The sequence below is a fragment of the Hypanus sabinus genome, chromosome 10, assembly GCF_030144855.1.
Source record: "Hypanus sabinus isolate sHypSab1 chromosome 10, sHypSab1.hap1, whole genome shotgun sequence".
Taxonomy (NCBI): domain Eukaryota; kingdom Metazoa; phylum Chordata; class Chondrichthyes; order Myliobatiformes; family Dasyatidae; genus Hypanus; species Hypanus sabinus.
Genome location: NC_082715.1, coordinates 121,797,909 through 121,822,473, shown reverse-complemented (window position 1 = coordinate 121,822,473; position 24,565 = coordinate 121,797,909). Strand labels below are relative to the sequence as shown.

At 45.5% G+C, this 24,565-nt stretch overlaps 1 protein-coding gene across 1 annotated transcript in view; it reads left to right on the top strand.

Moving 5' to 3' along the window:
- The first annotated feature begins 67 nt into the window (after positions 1-67).
- supt7l (SPT7 like, STAGA complex subunit gamma) overlaps positions 68-24,565 on the top strand; it is a 54,904-nt gene continuing 30,406 nt past the window's right edge. The window contains exon 1 of the mRNA XM_059982811.1: positions 68-206. The gene's annotated coding sequence lies outside the window, so the exon portion shown is untranslated. The remainder of the gene's footprint in view (positions 207-24,565) is intronic.

Here is a 24,565-nt window from a genome sequence, read left to right as displayed (position 1 = left end):
GAGGAACTGAAGAGTAATGAGTGTGGGAGGAGGGCAAGAGTGTGAAAAGGACGGCAGTGTGATGCTTCTGTATCAGAAAAGAATGAGGTCCTTTATTTAGTAAGTGACACATCAGTTGGAGAAGGAGAGTAAAGTGCAAGGCGTGAGGTACTGCCTGAAAGTGAAGTGGAGTCAAACAACTGCAGTCAAACCCTGCCCAGACAGAGGTAAGGAGCATGCTGATAGCGATCCTGGCATCTTAACAAACTAGAATGTCTGTTTACCATCAGTGAAGTGATTACTGGTTGATTAGAATGGAGAAAGTTTTATTAGTAATGAGTACTTGCATATTCCCAAAGAGCTTTATATATAGCCAAAAGCATTTAATCCAAAATAGGAAGCAGAAATAATTTGAACAGTAACCTTAAACAGGATTACAACAATGATCTGTTTTTAATCATTTTTATTGTGGAAATAGTGGCCAGGACATTAGGGCTACATGCTCCACTCTTCAAAATAGAGCAACTAAATCTTTTAGATCCACATGAAAAAGCAGATACAGATTCCTCTTCACAGATATTGCCTTGCCTGCTGAGTTCTGACACCATTTTATTTGTTGCGCCATTAAAGTAGAAGACTTTTTCAATACAGATACAGAGTATCTGTCTTAATTCTTATGCTCTGGTCTCTGGAGTTGCACTTAAACATGCAACTTTCTGATAAAATGGCAAATGAACTTGTCAGCTGGAGCACTGTTTGAGGGATGTTTTATAGTGATTATGGAATCTAGAATCATCACCATCATTATGTGCCATGTTTTATGATGTAGGGATCATGGTCTCATGACCATGATTGTTCTTGGCAAATTTTTGTACAAAGTAGTTTACCATTGTCTTCTTCGGGGTAGTGTCTTTACAAGATGGGTGACTACAGCCATTATCAATACTCTTCTGAGATGGTCTGCCTGGCATCAGTGATTGCATAATCAGGACTTGTGATATGCACCACCTGATCGTACAACCATCCACTGCCTGATACCATGGCGTCACATGGGGGGGGGGGGGGAGAGGGTGGGCTAAGCCTGTGCTACACCTTGCCCAAGGGTGACCTGCAGGCTAATGGAGGGAAGGAGCACCTTACACCTCCTTTGGTAGACATATCTCCACCCTGCCACCACAGAATCTAGAAGCAGTTGGATGAATGTTGTACTATTTTCAAGTGATTTTTGTTTCACCGATATGAGGAAAAATATTTTTCCGGAAGAAATAGTTAAGTTGTGAAACTCACCTCCTGAAAAGACAGTGGTTTTCAAAATGGAATTACCAGTAAGTATATGAGGGAAAATCACTTTCAGGGTTAAAAAGTTTGGTGCTATCTGCAGTGCATGTATGAAAAACTAGAATATGTTTGGAAGTGTAAGAAGTTTGCCACCTGTGCTGCCATGATTCTATTTGTACCTGTCTCACTCTTGTTTTCCTCTTGGTTTCCAAAGAGGAACTACTTTCTCTCAGTCCTTCTGTAAAACTAAACATCATGAATGTAAATTCTAAATATTTTGTTATTCCACATGCTGCCCATATGTCAGGTGTCGCTTGAACTCTCTTACTGCCTGCATGCTGCTTGGTTATTGTTCTCAGGCACCCTGCAGATGATTGTGGTGTGGTGCATTGCAGTGATGAAAGTCCTCACATTTTATTCCTGCTTTCTTTGCTTGACAAGGTTTGAAGTTCTTCAGCTTGATGGTTAATTTCCTTCTGAAAATTAGCAGAGGTGCTTAAGACTTTATGGGTTCCCTTGCTGAATAACATGGAACCTCCTAAGAATTTTTGATTCTTGAAGTCAATACATATTCAATCTTCATCAGTATCAAGGTTAATTGAAATTCTTCTCAATCAGCACAGCATGTCTTGATGAAGGGTTCATTGGTGGTGTTTCTGCCACCTGTAAGCATTTGCTGTCGATGGCTTGAAACAGATTTCTGCAGGATATCACACATAGCATATCACATACAAAGGAAGCAGTCAGGTATTAGAAAATAACAGACTCCCAAACACTACCACCCCACCCCAATCCTGTGCACATGCACCCACACCCACACACACCCTCCCCTCCCCTCCTTTTGGAAGTACACTTCATTGCACCAGGCCATTCAATTCTAGGCCTGATTCTTCTCTAGGTTTCATTTTTTGTGCAACCCTACAGCTAATTTGCAACCAAAGATGATGTGCAGAATAAATTAACCTTGTACTGTACAAGATTAGGTGGTGGGAACTAGTGAATGCAAGGTAGCTTTGGTATTTCGTCTTACAAAATCAAACTTTCTGGAAAAAAAAATTGTTTTGAGTTCTATTTACATTTCCACATCTTTCCAAGGTGAGCACCTTCCATTCGAGAGAGAAGTTTTTTTTTCTTGTTCTTTCCACAGCAAGTTCTTACTGACTGCTGTTAATAGGGGTTTCTGTCCCGTGTTTTTGAGTACATTTTACAAGCTCTGATGAAACTTAATGTCCTTTTCTTCTCTCCATGGAACCTCACAAAATCAGGACAAGAAGATGGGTGTTGCTGATGCAAGACCATTGATTTCCAAACATAGGCTCTGGGTTCTAGTGTTTGACAAATATGTGAAAGGTATTATTGCAATTTCAGTAACTGAGTGAAACTTGCTTTTAATTACCAGTCAAGTAAAATTATATGCATTCTGGTTATTGAGCTCAAATTGGTAAATAGGTTTCTTATTGCCACATATAGACTGTGGCATGAGGAGTGATCTCATAGATGTACACAAAAATGAGACGTCTTGATAGGGTGAATACATTCAGGCTTTTCCCCCTCAGGTTGGGTGAGAATTGACCTAGAGATAGAAATAAGATTAGGGTGAAAAGTGAATATGTTCAAAGTAAATTTATTACAAAAGTGTGTGTGTGTATATATCTCTCCATATACAACCCTGAGATTCATTTTCTTTTGGTCATACACAACAAATCCATAATAGAGTAATAACCGTAATAGAATCAAGGAAAGGCCACGCCTATTTGGGTGTTCAACCAGTGTGCAAAAGACAACAGCCTGTGCAAATACAAAAAAAAAACCCACAAAGAAATAAATAATAAATATCAAGAACGTGAAATGAAGATTGCTTGAAATTGAGTTCATAGGCTGTGGGAACAGTTCAATAATGGGGCAAGTGTAATTATTACCTTTGGTTCAAGAGCTTGATGGTTGAGCGATAATACCTGTTACTGAAGCTGTGATGTGAGTCCTGAGGCTCCTGTTCCTCCTTCCCAATGGCAGTAGCAAGAAGAGATCATGACCTGGGTGGTGGGGGTCCTTGATGATGGGTGCTGCTTTAAATAACACTTTGTGTAGATGTGCTTAATTGAGGGGAGGGCTTTATCTATCATGGACTGGGGCATATTCACTACTTTTGTAGGATTTTCTAATCAAGGACATTGGTCTTTCCATATTAGGCTGTGGTGTAGCCAGTCATTATAATTTCCACTACACATCTCTAGAAGTTGTCGAAGTTTTAAATGTCATACCAAATCTTTGCAAACTCCAAAGGAAGTAAAGGTGTTGCCATGCTTCCTTTAAATTGTACTTGCGTGTTAGGCCCAGGGCATGTCCTTTGAAGTGATAACACCAAGGAATTTAAAGTTGCTGGCCCTCTCTGATCCTCTGTTGAGGACTGGCTCATGGACCTCTGGTTTCTCCTCCTAAGATACACAAGGATGATTCGGGGAATGAAGGGGTTAACATATGAGGAGCATTTGGCAGTTTTGGACCTGTACTCACTGAAATTTAGAAGAATGCATGGGGATCTCATTGGAACCCACTGAATGTTGAAAGGACTAGATAAGGTGGATGTGGAGAGGATGTTTCCTCTGGTGTGGGTATCCAGAACTAGAGGGTACAGTCTCAAAATTGAGTGTCAACCTTTTAGAACAGAAGTAAGGATTTTTTTTTAGCCAAAGAGCAGTGAACCTGTGGGAAGCTCTGCCACAGATTGCAGTAGAGGCTAAGTCTGTGGGTATATTTAAAGCAGATGTTGATTGGTTGGGGCATTAAGGGATATAGTAACAGGGCAGGTGTATGGGGTTGAATGGGATCCGAGATCAGCCATAATGAAATAGCAGAGTGGACTCAATGGGCTGAATGGCCTAACTCTGCTCCTATGCCTCATGGTCTTATGCCCTTGATGTCAATAATCAGCTGCTTGGTCTTGCTGACCTTGAGTGAGAGGTTGTTATTATGGCACCACTCAGCCAGGTTTTCAATCTCTCTCCTATATGCTGATTCGTCACCGCCTTTGATTTGGCCAATGACAGTGGTGTCAACAGCAAACTTGAATATGGCATTGAAACTGTGGTTAGCCATGTAGTCATAAGTGTAAAGCCAGTAGAGCAGGATGCTAAGCACACGACCTGTGCTGATGGACATTGTGGAGATGATGTTGCCAATCTGAACTTTGAGGAACTCAAAGATCCAATTGCATATTGAAGCCAAGGTTTTGAAGCTTATTGATTAATTTTGAGGGGATGCTGGTATGGAATGTTGAGCTGTAGTCAGTTAAGAACATCCTGATGTATGCACCTTTGCTGCCCGGATGTTCCAGAGTTAAGTGAAGGGCCTATGGGATTGCACCTGATGTGAACCTGTAGCTTTGGTAGGCAAATTGGAGTGGATCCAAGTCACTTCTCAGGCAAGAGTTGATGTGTTTCATCACTAACCTCTTAAGATACTTCATTGTGGATATAAGTGGACTATAGTCATTGAAGCAGGTTATTATGTTGTTCTTGGGCACTGGTATAAGTGAAGTCTGCTTGAAGCAGGTAGGTACCTCAGACTATTGAAGCAAGAGGTAAAAGATCTCAGTGAACAGTCCAGCTAGTTGATCAGCTCAGGTCTTTAGTACTTAACCACCCTAGCAACTTATGCAGCGACTTTGAAGGATCTATGACTGTGGGTGTCAAGATCCCTCTAATCCTACAAAACTTATTGAATCCTGCCATTAACCATGTGCCCCACTTTCAAGTTTTACCTTCCAAAGTGTATCACTTAATACTTCTCCAGATTGAAATCCATCTGGCACTTTTCAGCCCAACTCTGCTTCCTATCAATGTTCCATTGTAACCCAAGATAACCTTCTATACAATCCACAACACCACCAACCTTTGTGTCATCTGCAAACTAAACTAAATCAATCTGCCACCACTTAATTTATACATCACAAAGAGCAGGGGTGTCAGAACATGTCTTAGCAGTACATCACTAGTCACAGACCTCCATGCAGTATTCCCTCCATCTACTACCAGCTTCTACCTTCTATGGACTAGCCAGTTCCAAATCCATGTAGCTAAGTTTCTGTGGATCTCGTGCCTTCTGACTTTCTGAATGAAACTAGCATGGGGAGCTTTGTTGAATACAGTAATAAAATCTATATACACCATATCCACTGCTCTATCTTCATCAATTTGTTTTCTCACTTCCTCAAAAAAGTCAATCAGGCTCTTGGGGCACGAACTGTCTTTGGAAATCCTCTCCAGTAGTTTGCCTACCACTGATTTAAAACTGACTGGTCTGTAATTTTCAGGATTATCCCTATTACCTTTCTTGAACAAACAAGTAACATTTACCACCTTCCAAACTTCTAGTATTACTCCCATGGCCAGTAGAGATGCAATGATCATTGCCAACAGTGCAGCTGTCTCTCTCTCTCTCTCTCTCTCTCTCTCTCCCTCTCCCTCTCCCTCTCCCTCTCCCTCTCCCTCTCCCTCTCCCTCTCCCTCTCCCTCTCCCTCTCCCCCTCCCTCTCCCCCTCCCCCTCCCCCTCCCCCTCCCCCTCCCCCTCCCCCTCCCCCTCCCCCTCCCCCTCCCCCTCCCCCTCCCCCTCCCCCTCCCCCTCCCCCTCCCCCTCCCCCTCCCCCTCCCCCTCCCCCTCCCCCTCCCCCTCCCCCTCCCCCTCCCCCTCCCCCTCCCCCTCTCCCCCTCCCCCTCTAGTAATATAGTAACCTGGGGTATATCCCATCCAGCCCCAGGGATTTATCTATCCTAATGTTTTCAAATGTTCCAACATTTCCCCTTTCTTAACCTCAACATGTTCCAGCACATTACCTTGTTGTATGTTGATGTCACATTTATTAAAGTCCTTCTCACTGATGAGTTCTGACTCAAAAGTATTCTTATAGGATCTCTATTACCTCCTCCAACTCTTTAAGTGCATTTCCCCTCTTTTATCCCTGTTTGGTCCTATCTTCACTCTAGTCATCCTGCTGTTCTTCATGTATGCATAGAAAGTCTTGGTGCTTTCCCTAATTCTGCATGCCAAGGCCTTCTCATGACCCCCTCTAGCTCTCCTAATTCCCTTCTTAAGTTCCTTCTTGGCTACCTTATATCAGTTTGTTTTGTCACTTCCTCCTTTGCCTCCTAAACATTAAGTATACTTCCTCCTTCCTCTTGACTAGGTGTTCCACCTCTCTTGTCAACCATGGCTTCTTCACCCGACGATCCTTTCGCTGCTTCAGAACCCCATGCAAGTGTTCTTCAAACAACCTCCCTCCACATTTCTGCTGTATATATCCCTAAAAACATTTGTTCCAAATTTATACTTCCAAATTCCTGCCTAATGGAATCATAATTAGCCCTTCCGGAATTAAATACTTTCCCATACTGATCTTCCTCATCCCTGTGCAGGGCTATGTCAAAGGTCAGGGTTTATTGTCACAGTCTCCAAAATGCTCATCCACCAAGAGACGCTCATCTAACTATGTTCATCGCCTTGTACTAGATCCAATATGGCCTCTTCTCTACATATTTTCTCAACATTTTGTCAGGAATCTTTCCTGGACACATAACTTCTATGCCATCAAAACCTCTTGCACAGAGGAGGTGTTAATCAATATTGGGTAAATTGAAGCCACCCATGACAACAACATTATTATTTTCACACCTTTCAAAATCTTTCTACTAATCTGATTTTTTCTGTCTCTGTTGCTATTATTGGGCCTATGGAATACCCGTGATAGAGTGATTGCTCCCTTCCTGTTTCTGACTTCCACCCACGCTGACTCAGTAGACCATGTTCTCCCTTCCTGCAGCTGTGATACCATTGCTGATTAGCAATGCCACTCTCCTGCCTCTTATACCTTCCTTTTGACCCTTTTGAAACATCTAAACCCTGGAACATTCAGCAGCCATTTTTTGCCCTTATGACAGTCATTTTCCAGAGAATGTCCTGCAGGGACTTGCCAGTGTGCCACCAGAGATGAACATCAGTTATAGTAGATGTTGAAACTGATATTGTTATATCTGAGGCTATTAAAAAATTGAAGTTCAGAATTATGAGCCTCTTAAACTTCAATTAATAAGCTCAACTCTTAAGATAATCACTGGTAGAGTAAATATTACGACTGGAGGGAGGTTTTATAACTGTAGGATGCAGAATTAAGTTCATTGGCAGGGGTGTTATGAGGAGAAATCAGTGGGTGGTTAATTAAGAACTGGAATGCACTTTCTGAAAAGTTAATCAGGAGAATATAATACAGTGGATAACCATTTAATGTGGTTGTTTGGGGAATAATACAACTCTCTGTGCAAAGGGGGCTAAGTGGAGAGCTGTTTAAAAGGTTGTCATAGTCAAAGTGGCCTAGTATCCTGTGTTTTATGGTTCTGTAATATTTCTTAGATCTTGATTCTTGATTGAGTACAATTAACTACAATTTTCTATTGTGTGCCAGTTGACATATCTTGTACTCCAGCTTGAGGTAGTTATTTTCTGTTCCAAAGCTATGTGTGCCATTTTCCTACTGAAATCAACACAATTGGACCATGGACCACGCTGGAAGCCTCCACCGTCAACCCTCCTTCATGGGGGGGACGTCACGTGATGACGTAGGATCGAGATGCTGGAATCCAGCCCTCCCGTAAAAAAAAAAGTTAATAAATTAATGTTTAAATGAAGAAAAGTTAATTAATACTTTTTTAAGGTTACTTATAAATTACTCTGGATTGTTTTAAGCTATGCCTCATAAACAGAGGACAAAGAAAATTACTACCGCGAAGACCGCTCAAGTTGGAACAGAATCAAGGCCTACTTCTACTGAAGAACCACGGACTCGGGTACAACACACCATCGGTGAAACAGAAAAGGAGACCGCGGCAGCATCGGCCATTTCTAAAGGGAAAGATCAACGAGAATTGCGCCAGCGTAAAGGAACGAGCATGCGCAAAAGAGAGCAACTAGAACTACAAAACCCAGCAATGACTGAAACCGACAGTGAAAGTGAGTCTGAGAGAGAGCCGGACTCTCTGGAAAAATCAGACGAAGATGGAGAAGAAGATGAAAGTTCCTCTGAAAATACAAAAAAGACTTTGAGGCAAATAATGCATAAATTAGAAAAATTAAATGCATTAAAAGTAATTAAAAGTAACCAAAAAGTAATTAAAGAAAAAATAACAAATATGGAGGCTATGTTTGATAAAATGACAAAGAAACAGGAAAAAAATGGAAAAGAAAATTACAGATTTGGACGTCAAAATGGAAGAAATGGATGGAAGAATGAAGAAGATGGAAGATGATAATGATGCCTGGACATCAGAAAGAAAACAACTCGTGGGAAAAATTGATAAGCTTGAAAATTTTAGTAGACGCAACACAATATTAAAATTGTTGGACTTAAAGAAGGTACCGAAGGAGAAGACCCAATAAATTTTTTTCAAAAATGGATTCCTGAAAAATTGGAAATGGGAGAAGAAACTTTAATTGAGATTGAAAGGGTGCACAGAGCCTTAAGACCAAGATCTCAAGATGATCAAAATCTGCGATCAATTTTGATAAGATGTTTAAGATACCAGGATAAAGAAAAGATTTTGAGGGCGGCTGCCCAAGGTGCTAAAAGAAGAAAACATTGATGATAGCAGAGAAACCAGTTCTTTTTTATCCTGATATAAGTTATAACCTTTTGAAGAAAAAGAAAGAATTTAATCCAGCTAAAAATGTTTTATGGGAAAAAGGTTATAAGTTTTTAATGCGTCACCCAGCAACATTGATAATTTTTTTGGAGGAGGGAAAAAGATTTTTTTTCTGATTATCAAGATGTGGAGGTGTTCGCACAAAAACTTCCATCTCTTCGCTAATTAAACGTAGAGATTTCTAAATGTAATGGTTAAAGACAAAGACAGAGAAAGCAAATGGAACTGATGGACATTTAAGGATGATATAAGGGAGAAAAGTAAAATTTTAGAAATATTAATTGAGAATAGTATGTTTTTTTAATATATATATATACTTTTTAAGTTGCGGGGGGGCTGGGGAGCTTTGAATCGGTTACTACGGGATTCACGTGTGTAATCATGGCGATTGCCATGACCTGTACAATAGAGGGGGGTAATGTTGTGTTTTTTCTCTTTCACAACATTAGTAGGGGGGTATTTTGTTTTTTTCTTTATTTTCTATTTTTCTTCTATTCTTTTGCCTGGATGATTGGTGGGGACACACATAGCAACATGGAGACTTCTAAAAAGATTTCCCAGGATACAATGAAAGTTGAAAGATTAGGTATTATTATAGATTGGAGTAACATAAATAAAAATAATGACTAAGTTATTGAATTTTTTAAGTTTTAATGTTAATGGGCTTAATGGACCAATAAAAAGAAAAAGAATTTTAACATATATTAAAAAAATGAAAATAGATATAGCTTTCTTACAAGAAACTCATTTAACGGATATAGAACATCAGAAATTAAAAAGAGACTGGGTTGGAAATGTTATTGCAGCTTCATTTAACTCAAAGGCAAGAGGAGTTGCAATTTTGGTTAATAAAAATTTACCAATTAAAATACAAAATGTATTAATTGATTCGGCAGGAAGATATTTAATTATACATTGTCAAATTTTTTCAGAACTATGGACTCTTATGAATAACAAATTGGTCAAGACTATGTCTTGATAGTATGACAAATACAATAAATGTTCGGTTAAGATTAGTGCAGTATAATTTTCTACTTCAGTTATATATTACACCACAAAAAATAAAAAAATTAAATCCAAATTTATCGGATCAGTGTTTCTGATGTAACCAGGAAACTGGTACTTTTTTACATTCTACATGGTCTTGCTCTAAAATTCAACCTTTTTGGACAAATTTAAGACTTTTACTGGAACAAATTACAGGAACACAATTTCCTCATAATCCAATATTACTTTCACTAGGTGATATTGAAGGGATAAAACCGAAACTCAAACTAAATAAATATCAGAAAGAATTTATAAAAATTGCACTGGCAGTAGCCAAAAAAGCTATTGCAGTTACTTGGAAATCGGATACATATTTAAGTATAGACTCTTGGAAGAAAGAAATCTATGGCTGTATTCCATTAGAAAAAATTACTTATAATTTAAGAGATAAATATGAAACATTTCTGAAAATTTGGAGCCCTTATTTACTAAAGACAGGATTAAATATATAGATGCTCTGAAGATGAAACAATTGGTTATTAGGGGAAAGAAATAAATATACATATTAAAGTTATTACGAATTCCATGGAGCATGTGGAGATCTTCCAACAACCAGGCATTCTTTCTTTCTTTTTTTTTCTTTCTTTCTCTTTTTTTTCTATAGGGCAGTTAGGGGGGAGGGGTTAAGGGTTATATACATTTTTTTTCATACTTTACTTTGTAACTATTTAAAAATGCAATAAAAAAGGTTTTCAAAAAAAACCCTCCTTCATGGAGAAACTCAAGCACCTACTCTTCCCAGACAATAGCAAAGACTTTGGACAGCTATCCAGGTGTTCTTAAAACAGTTGAAAAGAAGTTAAAGTAGAATTATAATGACCAATAAAATGCAGTACAACTAAAAATAGTTTATTTAACTGCAGGGGAAATTAAAACATAAATTGACAGCAAGTTGAAGCAAATTAGATTTTTAAAAAAATCTTAGTTTGTAGATTAGGGACAAGATTCAAGGAATAACCATCCTTCATCTCCATTCATGCCTCTTGACTCTGATGTCTATGGCATAGTCTGTTGGACAGTAAGCAATGAATATGCTGCAAAGAAGGAACAACTTTGGTTACGGGCATTCATCGGATTTGGTCATATTTTTCTTTACCTGAAGGTGTGAAGTGCACATGTATTTGGATAAAACCGTAGTTTTCTCTCACTTCTATTTAAAGTTCATTGTGAGATTGACAACTGGCACTTATTGCCCATTCTTAACGGCTTGAACTGTAGCATTCGTTCATGGTGATGAGTACTTACACAATGGTCTATTGGGTGAAAAATTCTTATATTCATGGTGGGCAGGTTTACAGTGACTGTTTAGCATATTGGAGAGATTGAGGTTGTTTTGTTTCCTAGAGGGAGTGTGGATCTGGAATCCACTGCCTGAAAGGTTGAAGGAGGCAACAAACAATATTTAAGAAGCCTTTGGATATGCATGTTTTTGCAGCTCACAAGGCTGAGGAGGACCAAGTGCTGTGTGATGGAATAGGGCTGATTGTAAGGATGAGAGAAATAGCCTGTAGCATATATTTTTAACATCCAATGATTTCAGGACTCCTTCCCAGCATAAGCATTCTGTGCACGTTGTTGCTTTATGTGCTTGATAGAGTTTGTAGCACTAGTAAATCATAACTAATGTCTGTGGTGTAGACTTGGCTACAAGAAAAAGGGAAGGAATTATCAAACACTTTTGATTTGGAAAGAATAAATAGGCTTAGTGTAAAATGGGCGTTTGGTGCTTGGTACATCCTTGGTGGGCTAAAGGGCCTGATTCCTTGCTGAATGACTACCCAATTCTTTCATGGTAGATGGAAGAACTGTATTAGCACATAAACTAGATGTGAAACGTGTGGCCTCTATCTTGGCCACAGTTCTGGAGGGAGTTGGAAGGTTGAATGACATGAATGACAGAGTTCTTGATTTGAGATGTTTAAAGATCAAAACTAATAGAAACACAAATGAGTCTGGATTAATTGGTTATTCATCTCCAGTGATTTGGGGCAAATCTTTAAAAACATAAAGGTGAAAATGCAGTGTAAATGGAATTCTTTTCGAAATTAAACCATTGCAACATATTTGTGAATGACTTGGTTCCACTTCTGTTTACAAAACAATGTGTGCTGATTGCATCACTGGGGAAGCTGGCTACAATAGGTACCTATGCTTGACAGCAGGAGAGAAATGTGTAATTGGAGCAGACATGGTTATTAACCTCATACTTGGAGACGTCACTTCAACTGGATGCTTTAATTCAGCCCCCCTGTTTTTGTCAGTTATTCTCACTAGCCGGCACCTTGATGAGGCTGTTGTTGACTGGAACGACAATATCCTATACACGTCAATGGAAATAGATTTCTTTTCAGAGTTACCTAGTCATAATACCTTGTCTCTAAAAAGGCAATCTGCATCTTTATTTTGTTAAACTAAGGTATGAAAATTGTGCCTGCTTTGCCGGTGGTGTGGAAAATTAGGATTTCATTCTCAAACATGGTCTTGCAAGCTGAGTAGTCTTCGGGGAGAAATGCTGATTATCTGTGAGGGCATTAGTTTCTGGCCACCTGGGAACAGGCTTATTGTGTGGCATCAGCACTATATCTCCAGAGTCTTCGGTTTACGCATCTTGTTTTTGAAAACGTTCCCCCAAGGGTGTCAGTGTTTGTGATTTATTCCCCAGAATATGCCACTATTTGTGGAATAATTTGTGAGCATATGCATGGGATCTCTGGGAAAGTGTTAGCACGTAGGGTACCCTGGGCACCTGTCTGTGAAGTGTCTCCAGATGTTTGTCGATATTTGAGAGGAATTGTTGAAAGTTTATCCATATTTGCAGAGGTCCCTGGACACCTGTCAACTCTTGGGGGACATGTAGCAGAGCAGTTGACATCACACTTTTTACAGTGCCAGTATTCGGGATTGAGTTCCCGACACTGTCTTTATGGAGTTTGTATGTTCTCCTTGTAATCGTGTGTTTCCTCCAGGCGCTTCGGTTTCCTCCCACATTCCAAAGATGTATGAGTTAGGTGTTAGATTTTGCGGGCATGCTGTGTTGGCACCAAAAGTATGGTGACCCTGATAGGTCTGTCCCAGCACATCCTCAGACTGTAGCAGCTGTTGACCCAAACGATAGATACATTTCACTGTATCTTTTAATGTAGGTGTGACAAATAAAGCTAATCATTTGCCTGTGCACATTAGTAAAGAATCCCTGACAGTGCTCAGCATTCACCGGGCGATATATGGAGCAGCATGAATGTCCCAACTTTTGAGGTGGAGTGTGGTGGTGTATCAACATGTGTAGGGCAGGATGGTAAAGGAGTGTGTCATGGTGACCCACTTTCTGCGCAGGCAAACCAGCTCACAAATAGCCAGTGCGAGGGGAGAGACTGGTAATGCACCTCTGATGTCATTTCTGCCCGGAGAGGGCGGGCGCTAGGGATTAAATGCCAGCGCCGCGAAGTTTGAATAAACTAGTCTCGAAACGACTTACCGACTGAGTGTCATTATTGCAGCGCTGTGTGTAGCACATCGCTACATTGGTGACCCTGACGGTCCAAACGGGATTTGGACCAAAGATGACTGACTCTTCATCTGTTCACGCAGTTTCGCCAAAACTGCCGACTTTCTGGACCACACGTGTGGTTTAGCCAAGCAGAAGCCCAGTTCCAGATTCATCAGATCTGTTCTGATTCCACACGTTACTATCACGTGGTGAGCGCCCTTGACCAGGAGACGGCCACCCAGGTTGTGGATTTCACACAGTCGCCCCCGGAAGAAGGCAAATATGAAGCATTCAAAGCGCTGCTCATTGGGATCTTTGGCTTCTCGCAGCGTGAACGAGGTGCCCGCCTGCTTCATCTGGACGGTTTGGGAGACAGACTGCCGTCAGCATTGATGAACGAGATACTGTCCCTGGCTGACGGACACAAGCCCTGCCTCATGTTCGAGCAAGCGTTCCTAGAGCAACTGCCCGAGGACATATATCTGCTGCTGGCCGACGCAGATTTCAGCGACCCCCGGAAGGTGGTGGCCTGGGCAGATGTGCTGTGGAAAGCCAAGAGGGAGAGCATGGCATCCATCGGTCAAGTTACCAGGCCACGCGCCCAACAACGGACCAGACCAGGCCCGGCAGGGGGGCGCACACAACACACAGGCAGGAGTGAGGAGGCCAACAAACAGTGGTGTTTCTACCACCAGTGGTGGGGCACAAAAACCCGCCGTTGTCGCCCGCCCTGCAAGGGCCAGGGCCAGCTGCCGCTAATGACTATGGCGGCTGGCCACCAGGACAGCCTCTTGTACGTCTGGGACAAACAGTCGAGACGCCACTTCTTGGTCGACACCAGAGCAGAGGTCAGTGTCTTGCCCCCGACGGGGTACGACACCCGCACAGTGCAGCTGCAGTTCGGCGCCAGCCGGTTCATGTGGGACTTCACACTGGCCGTCGTGGCCCAATCACTCCTGGGGGCAGACTTCTTGAGAGCTCACCGCCTGCTGGTCAACTTGCAAGGGAAAAGACTGGTACATGCCGAGACTTTCCAGACGTTCTCCCTGGGTGAAGCCAAGTTACCGGCCCCACACCTGGATTCCATCACGCTGTTGGACAACGAATTCACCAGAATTCTGGCGGACTTTCCATCAATTCTGGCACTGTAGTTCACGGCAGCCATGCCCAGACAAGGGGTACAGCACCACATCCTGACCCAGGAACCACCCCTCCATGTCCGCGCATGAAAGCTCCCCCTGGAAAAGCTCCGCCTGGTGAAGGAGGAGTTCAAGAGGATGGAGGAATTGGGGATTGTACGGAGGTCCGACAGCCCATGGGCCTCCCCCCTGCACATGGTGCCCAAAGAAGCTGGGGGTTGGAGACTACCGCAGACTGAACGAGGCTACAACTCCAGACCACTACCCCGTGCTGCACATACAGGACTTTGCAGCAAACCTGCTCGGGGCAAGAATCTTTTCCAAAGTAGAACTTGTCTGGGGATACCATCAAATCCCGGTGCACCCTGAAGACATCCCCAAAACAGCACTTATCACCCTGTTCGGCCTGTTCGAGTTCCTCCAAATGCCGTCCGACCTGAAGAATGCCGCATAGATGTTCCAGCGGCTAATGGATGCGGTGAGATGCGACCTGGACATTGCGTTCATCTATTTGGACGTCATCCTTATAGCCAGCAGTTGTCGTCAGGAGCATCTGTCCCACCTCCGCCAGCTCTACTCCCGCCTGAGTGATTTTGGCCTCACGATCAACCTGGCCAAATGCCAGTTCGGTCTTGGTACCATCGACTTCCTGGGCCACAGGATTACCAAAGACGGGGCAACACCTGTGCCTGCCAAGGTAGACGTGATCCGTCACTTTGCCCAGCCCAACACGGTCAAAGGCCTGCAGGAGTTCGTTGGTATGGTGAACTTCTATCACCGTTTCCTCCCCTCAGCAGCCCGTATCATGCGCCCTTTGTACACCCTGATGTCGGGTAAAGGCAGGACATTACTTGGGACGAGGAGGAGGAGGCCGCGGCTGCTTTCGTTAAAGCCAAGGAAGCCTTGGCAGATGCCACGATGCTGGTGCACCCCAGAATGGACGTTCTGACCGCACTCACGGTGGACGCATCCAACACAGCGGTCGGTGGGGTGCTGGAGCAGGTCATCGAGGGGCGCTGGCAACCCCTGGCGTTCTTCAGTGAGCACCTACGGCCACCCGAACTCAAGTACAGTGCTTTCGACCGGGAGCTGTTGGCACTGTATCTGGCAATCCTGCATTTCAGGTACCTCTTAGAAGGCAGGCCGTTCACCACGTTCACGGACCACAAACCGTTGACCTTCGCGTTCACGAATGTGTCTGTACATCTCCGAGTACACGACGGACATCCAGCATGTCTCGGGGAAGGACAGTGTCATGGCGGATGCACACTTCAGACCAGCTGTCCAGGCCCTGTCTCTGGGGGTGAACTATGCAGCACTGGCGGAGGCGCAGCAGGCAGGCGACAAGATGCCCAGCTACAGGACCGCAGTCTCGGGTTTGCAGCTGCAAGTCTTTCTCATCGGCCCAGGTGATAGGACCTCCTGTGCGACGTGGTTACCAGCCAACCTCATCCCATCGCCCTGGCAGCCTGGAGGCGGCGAGTTTTCAACTCCATACATGGTTTGGCGCACCCATCTATCAGGACAACTATCTGGCTGGTCTCCAGCAAGTTCGCGTGGCACGGACTTCGCAAGCAGGTCAGTGAATGGGCCAGAACCTGCGCGCAGTGCCAAACAGCCAAAATGCAGCGGCACACTAAAGCCCCGCCGCAGCAGTTCGAACCCACCCACTGGATTTTCGACCATATTCATGTGGGTATCGTGGGCCCCCTACCAGTGTCCCGAGGAGTGCAGTACCTCCTAACTATGGTAGACCGGTTCACGAAGTGGCCAGAGGCGGTCCCGCTCACCGACACATCTGCTAATTCCTGCGCCTGAGCACTGATTGCAACCTGGGTAGCGCGCTTCTGGGTACCGGCCCACATTACCTCTGACAGAGGCGCCCAGTTCACCTCCAGCCTGTGGCCAGCCTGTTGGGAACACAGCTACACCACACTACTGCCTACCACCCACAGTCGAACGGACTAGTGGAATGCTTCCACCGTCACTTGAAGTCAGCTCTCATGAGAGGACCTAACTGGGTGGACGAGCTTCCCTGGGTCCTGCTTGGAATTCGCACGGTGCCCAAAGAGGATCTGCACGCCTCGTCGGCCAAGTTGGTGAACGGTGCACCCCTGGCCATCCCAGGAGTGTTCATACCAGCCCCAAGGGGGCAAGAGGAAGAACCCACAGCAGTCCTGGACAGGCTACGCGAAAGGCTCAGCAACCTGGCCCCCGTACCAACTTCACAGCATGAACGGACCCTGACCCATGTACCCAAAGACCTGCAGAACTGTAAGTTTGTGTTTGTACGAGGGAGCGGACACCGGGCACAGCTACATTGGCCGTACGAGGGGCCGTTCAAGGTGATTAACAACAACTGGTCCACGTATGTTCTGGACATTGGAGGGGAGAGAGGAGGTTTTCACGGTGGACCGACTCAAACCAGCCCATGTGGACTTGGCGCAGCCAGTCGAGGTTCAGGCACCGCAGCACAGAGGCAGACCTCCCAAACAGAAGCTGATCCAGACTGTGGACATTGGGGGGTGTATTGTCAGTTCTGGCGGGGGGTGGGGGGGTTATGTGGCGACCTACTTTCTGCGCAGGTGAGCCAGCTCACAAATAGCCAGCGCGCGGGGAGAGACTTTGGTAATGCATCTCTGACATCATTTCCGCCTGGAGAGGGCGGGCGCTAGGGATTAAATGCCAGTGCCGCGAAGTTTGAATAAACTAGTCTCGAAACGACTTACCGACTGCGTGTCATTATTTCAGCGCTGTGTGTAGCACATCGCTACAGTGATTTGTGTGAGGGTGTGGTTATTATTGTCACTTACACTGAGATACAATTGCGTGCTATTCAGGAAGATCATGTCCTAGTATAAATATCACAAACAAGAAAATATCTGTAGATGCTGGAAATCCAAGTAACTCACACAAAATGCTGGAGGAACTCAGCAGGCCAGGCAGCATCAATGGGAAAGAGTACCAGTCGGCATTTTGGGCCGAGACCTTTCAGCAGAACCAGTCTGTGTTGAGGTTGTAAACTGAAAATAAAATGTAGAAAATAATTTTGACCGGTTGTAATACATGTAATGAGAGGGTATTATGAGAGCTGGGGTCAGATCAAGTGTCACAACATTCCAGTGCCTTCTTGAGTGATCATATCACTGGAAATCTGAAAATATTGTCTTGTAGCGGTGTGCTACACGCAGCGCTAAAATTACGACACAGAGTCGGTAACTGCAGTCGAAGGAAAAAACTTTATTCGAAAACTTCAGCCTCACTTTTAAGCCTCTGTCAACCGGCCCCCCATGGCGCAGAGGCTCCAAAGCTCTGTGCTCGCAAACCCCCGTAGGCTATCTAATTGTGAGTCGGTTCGGATACGTCAGGAAATGGGTCGCCACATAACCCCCCCCAGAACCGGCGATACACCCCCCAATGTCCACAGTCAGGGCCAGAACCTGCTTGGGAAGTCGGCCTCTGCGCCGAGGCGCCGGAAACTCGGCCGGTTGCGCCAGGTCCACATGGGCCGGTTTGAGGCGGTCCACCGTGAAAACCTCCTCTTTCCCCCCAACGTCCAGCACGAACGTGGACCCGTTGTTCCGGAGCACCATAAACGGCCCCTCGTATGGCCGCTGCAGCAGCGGCCGATGCCCGCCCCTTCGTACAAACACAAACTTACAGTTCTGTAGGTCTTTGGGTACGCAGGTCGGGTGCCGCCCGTGCTGTGAAGTGGGTATGGGGGCCAGGTTACTGAGCTTCTCGCGTAGTCTGCCCAGGACTGCTGCGGGTTCTTCCTCTTGCCCCCTTGGGGCTGGTAGGAACTCCCCTGGGACGACCAGGGGCGCGCCGTATACCAACTCGGCCGACGAGGCGTGCAGGTCGTCCTTGGGCGCTGTGCGAATGCCGAGTAGGACCCAGGGAAGCTCGTCCGCCCAGTTGGCTCCTCGCAGGCGGGCCATGAGGGCCGACTTCAGGTGACGGTGGAAACGCTCCTCTAGCCCGTTCGACTGTGGGTGCAGCTGAGTCCCCAAAAGGCTGGCCATAGCTGACCACAGGCTGGAGGTGAACTGGGCGCCTCTGTCGGAGGTAATGTGGGCTGGTACACCAAAGCGAGATATCCAGGTGGCGATCAGGGCTCGGGCGCAAGATTCGGAGGTGGTGTTGGTGAGCGGGACCGCCTCTGGCCATCTTGTGAACTGGTCCACGATAGTCAGGAGGTAACGCGCTCCGCGCGACACTGGCAGGGGGCCCACGATATCCACATGAATGTGGTCGAAACGCCGGTGGGCGGGATGGAACTGCCGCCGTGGGGCTTTGGTGTGCCGCTGCACCTTGGCCGTCTGGCAGTGCATGCACGTTTTGGCCCATTCACTGACCTGTTTGCGGAGTCCGTGCCAAATGAACCTGCTGGAAACCATCCGGACAGTTGTCCGGATGGAGGGATGCGCCAAGTTATGAATGGAGTCGAAAACGCGGCGCCGCCATGCTGTCGGGACGACTGGACGGGGCTGGCCGGTGGCGACGTCACAGAGTAGGGTCCTCTCACCTGGGCCCACGGGGAGGTCCTGGAGCTGCAAACCGGAGACTGCGGTTCTGTAACTCAGAATCTCCTCATCCGCCTGCTGCGCCTCTGCCAGTGCCTCAAAGTCTGGTGTGGTAGCCTCGTTCAGCCTGCGGTAGTCGCCGCACGGTCTCCAGCCCCCCGTCGCTTTGGGCACCATGTGCAGGGGGGAGGCCCATGGGCTGTCGGACCGCCGGATGATCCCCAATTCCTCCATCCTCTGGAACTCCTCCTTCGCCGGTCGGAGCTTGTCCGGGGGAAGCCGCCGAGCACAGGCGTGGAGGGGTGGTCCCTGGGTCGGGATGTGGTGCTGTACGCCGTGCCTGGGCATGGCCGCTGTGAACTGCGGTGCCAGAACCGATGGGAACTCCGCCAGGACCCTGGTGAAGTCGTTGTCGGACAGCGTGATGGAGCCGAGGTGAGGGGCTGGCAACTGGGCTGCACCCAGGGAGAACGTCTTGAAAGGTCTCGGCGTGTACCAGTCTCTTCCTGGGCAGGTCGACCAGTAGGCTGTGAGCCCGCAAAAAATCCGCACCCAGAAGCGGTTGGGCTACGGCGGCCAGTGTGAAGTCCCACGTGAACTGGCTGGAGCCGAACTGTAGCTGCACCTGACGGGTGCCATAGGTCCTTACGGTGCTGCCGTTCACGGCCCTCAGGGGGGGACCCGGTGCCCTGCTGTGGGTGTCGTAACTCGTCGGAGGTAAAACGCTGATCTCAGCCCCAGTATCGACCAAAAACCGGCGTCCCGACCTTCTATCCCACACATACAGGAGGCTATCCCGATGGCCAGCCGCCGTAGCCATCAGCGGCGGCTGGCCCTGGCGTTTCCCGGGAACTTGCAGGGCGGGCGACAACGGCGGGCTTCTGCGCCCCACCGCTGGTGGTAGAAGCACCAGTGTTCATTGGGCTTGGGGTTGGCGGGCTCTGTGGCTGGGCCTGGACTGGTTTGCTGCTGGGAGCGTGGCTGGGTGATCTGTGCGATGGACGCCCCGCTCACCTTTTTGGCGTTCCACAGCAAGTCCACCCGGGCTGCCACCTTCTGGGGGTCACTGAAATCCGCGTCGGACAGCAGCAGGCGTATGTCCTCGGGCAGCAGCTCCAGGAATGCCTGCTCAAACATGAGGCATGTGTGTCCGTCGGCCAGAGACAACATCTCATTCATTAAAGCCGATGGAGGTCTGTCGCCCAAGCCGTCCAGGTGCAGTAAACGGGCAGCCCGCTCACGCCGTGAGAGTCCGAAAGTCCTGAGGAGCAGAGCTTTGAATTCCGTGTACTTGCCGTCTGCCGGGGGCGACTGTACGAACTCCGCGACCTGGGCCGCTGTGTCCTGGTCGAGGGAGCTCACCACGTAGTAGTAGCGGGTGTCTTCTGAGGTGATCTGGCGAACGTGGAATTGGGCTTCGGCTTGCTGGAACCATAGGTCCGGGCGCTGTGTCCAGAAACCCGGCAGTTTCAACGAAACCGCATGAACAGAGGCGGCGTCGGTCATTTCTGGTCCAAAAATCGTTTGGACCGTCGGGGTCACCAATTGTAGCGGTGTGCTACACGCAGCGCTAAAATTACGACACGGAGTCGGTAACTGCAGTCGAAGGAAAAAACTTTATTCGAAAACTTCAGCCTCACTTTTAAGCCTCTGTCAACCGGCCCCCCATGGCGCAGAGGCTCCAAAGCTCTGTGCTCGCAAACCCCCGTAGGCTATCTAATTGTGAGTCGGTTCGGATACGCCAGGAAATGGGTCGCCACAGTCTCAGTGCACGTGGTTGCTTTCATTGTAAACCACTTCAACTACTTTTGCTGAGTTTGATGGACAGAGATGAGCAGTTCGTCTGCTCTTCAGTTGTGGTGATTTTCAGGTAATTAGTGTGAGGTAGAATCATGTTACATAAAAGTAGTCCTTTATCCTCACCTGTCGAGGCTGACCATCCAATGCCATTCTGTACAAATTCCAATTATTGCTCTGTACTTTGTTTTGTTTTTGTAATTTATGTGCTCCTCCTGGATACTTCTTAAATGTAGTGAGGCCTCTCTGTCAACCACTTTACAAAGCAGTGTAAAAAATCTCCCTGGGTGTCCATAAACCTCTGACCAGTTACTCTAAGCACTTTGCTTTGGGTTTAACGCACTTCCTCTATGTGGAGAAAATGTTCCTTTTGCCTTCCCTATCCATCCCTCTGTGAATTTTGTATTCTTCTACAGATCCTTCTTTCTCTCCTAAATAAATTCAAACTTGTCGTCCAGTCTCTTTTCACAACTGAATGTTCCATCCCAGGCAATGTCCAGATAATCGCCTCTACATCCACTCTGTACCTCTGCTGTAGACATTTACTAACCATACAAATGTAAGAAAAAGGGCACTCTTGAGCCTGTTCTCCAAGAAGATCACAACCTTGATGTAAAGTTTGGAGGCTTGCATGCCTCAATTACCCGGAGAGTTATGTTGGCGGGAGTAAGGGTCATGTGCTTCGGTTCTTGGTAAACAGGTCAAAGGGTAGAGACCAAACTAGGTTGGTCCACTGGTTCTCCAAATTCAGGGGTTCAGCTCAGGGCTAACAACCCTGAATGGTCAAAAAACAATTGTTATAGAAACAGCGATGAAGAATCCTTCTGTACAAACAGAGATGGAGGGTGGATCTTAATTACTGTCCTGGATGCCAGCGGAGTAATGGGCAGTAAGTGAACCTGTTCCATCATTCAATAAATCATAGCTGATTTGATCTTGACCTCAACTCCACCTCCTTTGCTATTCCTGATACCCTTTATTCCCCTATAATCCAAAAACCTCTCAGGCAGAGTGTTATTTACCATTTATTTTGAGATTCAGAATTGGAACTTGCGGCCTAATGAGCCTGTGCTGTCCGGTTACACCCATCTGACTAATTAACTTACTAACCCATATGTTTCTGGAATGTGGAAGGAAACTCAAGCACTTCAATAAATGTAGGCAGTCAAGGGTAAATGTACAAACTCCTTAGAAACAATAGCGGAATTAAACCTGAGTCGCTGGCTCTGTAATAGCATTACCCTAACTGCTATGTTACCATGCCACCCTTAAGGGGGCCCTATGTATTATACAGTGGCATGCAAAAGCTTGGGCACCCCTGGTCAAAATTTCTGTTACTGTGAATAGCTAATCGAGTAAAAGATGACCTGGTTTCCAAAAGGCATAAAGTTAAAGATGACACATTTCTTTAATATTTTAAGCAAGATTACTTTTTCATTTCCATCTTTTACAGTGTTAAAATAACAAAAAAGGAAAAGAGCCTGAAGCAAAAGTTTGGGCACCCTGCATGGTCAGTACTTAGTAACACCCCCTTTGGCAAGTATCACAGCTTGAAAACGCTTTCTGAAGCCAGCTCAGAGCCTTTCAATTCTTGTTTGGGAGATTTTCGCCCATTCTTGCTTGCAAAAGGCTTCTAGTTCTGTGAGATTCTTGGGCCGTCTTGCATGCACTGCTCTTTTGAGGTCTATCCACAGATTTTCGATGATGTTTAGGTCGGGGGACTGTGCGGACCCTGGCAAAACCTTCAGCTTGTGCCTCTTGAGGTAGTCAGTTGTGGATTTTGAGGTGTGTTTAGGATCATTATCCTACTGTAGAAGCCATCCTCTTTTCATCTTCAGCTTTTTCTACAGACTCTGTGATGTTTGCTTCCAGAATTTGCTGGTATTTAATTGAATTAATTCTTCCCTCTACCAGTGAAATATTCCCCTTGCCACAGGCTGCAACACAAGCCCAAAGCATGATTGATTTACCCCCATGCTTTACAGTTGGAGAGGTGTTCTTTTTATGAAAATCTGCACCCTTTTTTCTCCAAACATACCTTTGCTCATTGCGGCCAAAAAGTTCTACTTTAACTTTATCAGTCCACAGGACTTGTTTTCAAAATGCATCAGGCTTGCTTAGAGGTTCCTTTGAAAACTTCTGACGCTGAGATTTGTGGTGAGGATGCAGGAAAGGTTGTCTTCTGATGACTCTTCCATGAAGGTCATGCTTGTGCAGGTGTCGCTGCACAGTAGAACAGTGCACCACCACTCCAGAGTCTGCTAGATCTTCCTGAAGGTCTTTTTCAGTCAAATGGGGGTTTTGATTTGCCTTTCTAGCAATCCTATGAGCAGTTCTCTCAGAAAGCTTTCTTGGTCTTCTAGACCTCAATTTGACTTCCACCGTTCCTGTTAACTGCAATTTCTTAAGTAGTTTATAAACTGAGGAAACAGCTACCTGAAAACGCTTTGCTATCTTCTTATAGCCTTCTCCTGCTTTGTGGGCATCAATTATTTTAATTTTAAGAGTGCTAGGCAGCTGCTTAGCGGAGCCCATGGCTGCTGATTGTTTGGACAAGGTTTGAGGAGTCAGGGTGTTTATAAAGCTCTGACATTTGCAACACTTGGCCTTTCCTAATAATGACTGTGAACAAGCCATAGCCCTAACAAGCTAATTAAGGTCTAAGACCTTGGTAAAAGTTATCTGAGAGCTGAAAGCTTTTGGGATGTCCAAACTTTTGCGTGGTGCTCCTTTCCTTTTTTTCCACTCTAAAATTGTACAAGGCAAAAATAATACAATAATCTTGCTTAAAATGTTGAAAAGAATATTTCATCTTTAATTTTATGACTTTTGGAGATCAGTTCATCTTCTACTCAAATTTTCACAGTAACAGAACTTTTGACCAGGGTGCCCAAACTTTTGCATGCCACTATATATGTAGAGTTAGTAAATGTCTCTGGCAGAGATACGAAGAGGATGTAGAGAATTCCAAAGATTCCTAGCATTTGGAGAAGAAAATCCCCCTACTCATCTCCTTCCCATCTGCTTCCTTACACAGACACCATGTATCTTATTTCTAGTCTCGCGTTCTCTCTCTCCCCCTTCCCCCCTCTCTCCCCCTCCCCCCACCTCACTCCTGTAAAGAGGAAGCATTTTTCAGCTTCTACCTTAAAATTCTGAATTTTATATAAACTTCGTATTTACAGCAGTTTATTTTCAGGTTTCCAACATCTATAGTAATTTGCTTCATAATTAGTTGGGATGGCACAAGATGGAAACTGGAAGGTTTATAAGGAGAGTGATATTTGAGTCAGAAGGTACCGTTTAGTGTCTTTATAGCAATTAGGGAAAAGGTGAGAATGATATTTTAATAAATGTAGTGAATGAGAAGATGATTTATGAGGATGAAAATGTTCTAATGCTCTTTCAGGAGTAGTGATCAACAGTCAACCTCATCTATTGTTTTGTTTACATTCCTGTGAGGTTATGTTCCACCAGCTGTTATGACTTAGATTAGCACAAAAGCAAAAAGAAATAAAGACCTGCAGGGCTTTTCATAACTTCAGCTCACTCCATAAGGCTTTATAGCTGATGAAGTACTTTTGTACTGCAGTCACTGTTGTGAATAAGATGTGCTGGTGTTA